The following is a 5,000-nucleotide window of genomic DNA, read 5'->3' as shown; positions in this document are numbered from 1 at the left end:
TGGTAGTGAGTGACAGTGTGAGGTTTGTGACAGCATGTGTGAGGGAATGAAGTGCAGTGAGGATGTCCTGTTGGCTCTGGTGGTGTAGTGTGGTGACCTCCACCAACTGCTGCACAACTGCCCCACAACTGCCCCAATCCCTTCTGCCATGTCCCTCTGGGCCTCTAGGGTCATGAGCCTCCAGCACAGCGTCTGAGAGGAAGCCCAGCCCTCAGGGACCCTTGAGGCAGGGACGCTGGCAGCCGGAGGTGGAGGCGTGGGCGGTGGAGACGGAGACAGAGGCCCTGGAGATGGCACTGGAGGTGGAGGCCGGCCCGCTGGAGGTGGAGGCACTGGAGGTCGTGGCGCTGGATGTGGAGGCTGCAACCGGCGGGGGCACGACCGTCAGGTCAAGGACCACTGAAGACTCCCCCTCCTCTGAGTCCCACCCCACGTCAGAGTCTGGAGAAACAATTTCAGTCATTTTCTTTGAGTTTGTCTGTACACCTTATTATGCATTAAACATTTCATTGTGCAGCCATATTCATTTGATATGTTTTTCTGTTGGCAGTCAAATAAATGCTGTGATTTACCGGGTGATTTAGATGAGAGTCTTAATTTCCCAGAGGGGAAAATGTTTAAGGTGGTCTAACATTATGAAGTGGTCATCTGGGTTATCTTTCCCTGTTTTTGGTCCTAAATCAATCATAGCCTACCACAGAATGTTTGCTTTCCTCACAGCCACATAATACAGCATGTCCGTGTAGCCTACGCCAAATACAGGATGCACGAAACGTACAGTAGGCTACCTAAACTGTAGAAGCAATCAGACAAATGTAGGCTCGTCCAAAAAGCTTACCTTCCGAAGATGATTTGTTTCAAGGATGATACCAGCAAGGATGATACCAGCCAGGGATGATTCACTCTGTATACCAGCAAGGATGATACCAGCAAGGATGATATCAGCCAGGGATGATTCACTCTGTATACCAGCAAGGATGATACCAGCAAGGATGGTACCAGCAAGGATGATATCAGCCAGGGATGATTCACTCTGTATACCAGCAAGGATGATACCAGCCAGGGATGATGCCAGCCAGGGATGATTCACTCTGTACACCAGCCAGGGATGATTCACTCCGTATACCAGCCAGGGATGATACCAGCCAGGGATGATTCACTCTGTATACCAGCCAGGGATGATACCAGCCAGGGATGATTCACTCTGTACACCAGCCAGGGATGATTCAGTCTGTATACCAGCCAGGGATGATACCAGTCAGGGATGATTCACTCTGTATACCAGCCAGGGATGATACCAGCAAGGATGATACCAGCCAGGGATGATTCACTCTGTATACCAGCAAGGATGATACCAGCAAGGATGATACCAGCCAGGGATGATTCACTCTGTATACCAGCAAGGATGATACCAGCAAGGATGATATCAGCCAGGGATCATTCACTCTGTATACCAGCAAGGATGATACCAGCAAGGATGATACCAGCAAGGATGATACCAGCCAGGGATGATTCACTCTGTATACCAGCAAGGATGATACCAGCAAGGATGATACCAGCCAGGGATGATTCACTCTGTATACCAGCAAGGATGATACCAGCAAGGATGATACCAGCCAGGGATGATTCACTCTGTATACCAGCAAGGATGATACCAGCAAGGATGATACCAGCAAGGATGATACCAGCCAGGGATGATTCACTCTGTATACCAGCAAGGATGATACCAGCAAGGATGATATCAGCCAGGGATGATTCACTCTGTATACCAGCAAGGATGATACCAGCAAGGATGGTACCAGCAAGGATGATATCAGCCAGGGATGATTCACTCTGTATACCAGCAAGGATGATACCAGCCAGGGATGATGCCAGCCAGGGATGATTCACTCTGTACACCAGCCAGGGATGATTCACTCCGTATACCAGCCAGGGATGATACCAGCCAGGGATGATTCACTCTGTATACCAGCCAGGGATGATACCAGCCAGGGATGATTCACTCTGTATACCAGCCAGGGATGATACCAGCCAGGGATGATTCACTCTGTACACCAGCCAGGGATGATTCACTCTGTATACCAGCCAGGGATGATACCAGTCAGGGATGATTCACTCTGTATACCAGCCAGGGATGATACCAGCAAGGATGATACCAGCCAGGGATGATTCACTCTGTATACCAGCAAGGATGATACCAGCAAGGATGATACCAGCCAGGGATGATTCACTCTGTATACCAGCAAGGATGATACCAGCAAGGATGATATCAGCCAGGGATGATTCACTCTGTATACCAGCAAGGATGATACCAGCAAGGATGATACCAGCAAGGATGATACCAGCCAGGGATGATTCACTCTGTATACCAGCCAGGGATGATACCAGCCAGGGATGATTCACTCTGTTTACCAGCCAGGGGTGATACCAGCCAGGGATGATTCACTCTGTACACCAGCCAGGGATGATTCACTCTGTATACCAGCCAGGGATGATACCAGCAAGGATGATACCAGCCAGGGATGATTCACTCTGTATACCAGCAAGGATGATACCAGCAAGGATGATACCAGCCAGGGATGATTCACTCTGTATACCAGCAAGGATGATACCAGCAAGGATGATATCAGCCAGGGATGATTCACTCTGTATACCAGCAAGGATGATACCAGCAAGGATGATACCAGCAAGGATGATACCAGCCAGGGATGATTCACTCTGTATACCAGCAAGGATGATACCAGCAAGGATGATACCAGCCAGGGATGATTCACTCTGTATACCAGCAAGGATGATACCAGCAAGGATGATACCAGCCAGGGATGATTCACTCTGTATACCAGCAAGGATGATACCAGCAAGGATGATACCAGCCAGGGGCCTCATTTATCATTGAGGTACGCCTTCTTTTACACGGTCTTTTTCGCGAGTTCAGGCGTACGCCATTTGCCCCCCCCACATTGCGATTTATCAAGCCGTAAGGGCGAAAATTTAGTCGCCTTTCTCCGCGCTTTTGTAGGACACCTCTCCAGTTGGCGTACCGATTTACACGGTGTTCTACGCCCTTCTTGAACACAGGGGGAACTGGCGACGCAGGTGGTGCGTCGGTGAATTACTATGTTTGACGGAGAGAATAAGAGCGATAGTTCATGAACGCACAATCATGTAGGCTAATAGCCCAATTCAGCACCAATATATATCGCAATGCTAGATTAGACGTGTCCTCTAACCGGCTCATTCATGGTCCGATATGGATTTGTTCCCCAAACGGAACCTATGCGCTGTCCCAAACCCTTCCGCGCTATATGTCACACACCTAATGCAGGCACTCCATCAAACGGCAATAATTGACCAATTAGATTGTCATTAATATGTGATCATGTGGACCTGTTTGCTCTTTGGTAAGCATATAAATGACAGTCCTCCTGTGCGTAATGCGAGCCTAAATGAATCCGGCGCTACTCGGCCTACTGGCCCGAGATAGAACTCCAAAGAGGTGACGGCGATGGCGACTGCACCCACATAAGGGCACCATCAGTGAATGAATACGTCTATGTGAATCGCTAAAATGTGCACACTATAAATACCCAAATCATATGTGACATGCTCATCACAAGTGTAGTGGCACGGTGGCCTGGCTCCGCGCATGACTCATTCACCCTGGCGCACAGCAGGGTAGGGCTAGACTGGAGGCAGGCGCTGCGCGTGACGGCTGGCTTATTGGTGTGTGCATAGCCAAGATACATATTCTTTGTCTTATTTACTTTAATCTTTATTAGCATTTTCCATCCATACAACGACAATACAATAAAACATAAAAACTTACAATAACAGCTTATGGGTACTTCCATCCATGCAGCTTTTTTTTCTTACTCAAATATGACAATATTAATATTAGTGGTATCATCACACTTCCTTCTATAATCCATCCATTTTTCCCATCTCCCTTCAAACTTTCCTTCATGCATCCTCAATGCATGCGTGAACCTCTCCCTAACATACATCTCCTCCACAACACCCAGCCACTGCTCCTTGGTTGGGCGTTCCACCTTATACCAAGCCCTCGTTATTGTCTTTTTACTAGCAACCAATAGTACTTTCACTAGGTATCTGTCCCCTCCTTGTACATCATCCCGTGTTATGTTTGCCAAGATATATATTCAAAGCTGATAAGAAGGTGGAGGCCGGCGCGCTGGATGTAGAGGCTACAACTCGCGGGGGCACGACCGTCAGGTCCAGGATCACTGCAGACTCCCCCTCCTCTGAGTCCCACCCCACGTCAGAGTCTGGAGAAACAATTTCAATCATTTTCTTTGAGTTTGTCTGTGAACTTGATTATGCATTAAACATTTCATTGTGCAGCCATATTCATTTGATATGTTTTTCTGTTGGCAGTCAAATAAATGCTGTGATTTACCGGGTGATTTAGATGAGTCTTAATTTCCCAGAGGGGAAAATGTTTAATGTGTTCTAACATTATGAAGTGGTCATCTGCGTTATTGTTCCCTGTTTTTGGTCCTAATTTAATCATAGCCTACCACAGAATGTTTGCTTCACTCGCAGCCACATGTTACAGTATGTCCCTGTATGCCCAATCCTAGATGCACAACACGTAGCTAAAGTAGGCTACTAAGCTGTAGGAGCAAACAGACAAACGTAGGCGATTTATACCTTCCGAAGAGGATTGCCTTCCTCGCGTGGACCTCACCAACTAGCACATGCACCTCCGTCTCCGAAGAGTTCCTCTTCTTTGCTCTTCGTTCCATGTTTCATTGTCCCGCCTGGGTGCTCCACGCTACCTTTTTAAGCCGGTTCCTTCCGGGAAACCACGTTTGTCCACTCATGGTTGTGACCATATATGGTTGGATTAGGGCGTGGAGGGGGCGGAACACGGGGCGCGTGCGCGTACGCTCCCTTCCCCGCCCGTCTCGGATTTACCGTGCAGAAAAGGGCATACGACATTTTTGATAGATCCGAAAAGCGTGTAAATATTCTCGTCG

Source organism: Borostomias antarcticus, assembly GCF_949987555.1.
Source record: "Borostomias antarcticus genome assembly, chromosome: 23".
Lineage (NCBI taxonomy): Eukaryota > Metazoa > Chordata > Actinopteri > Stomiiformes > Stomiidae > Borostomias > Borostomias antarcticus.
The sequence above is the reverse complement of the archived record's forward strand: the minus strand, read 5'-3'. Positions refer to the sequence as shown.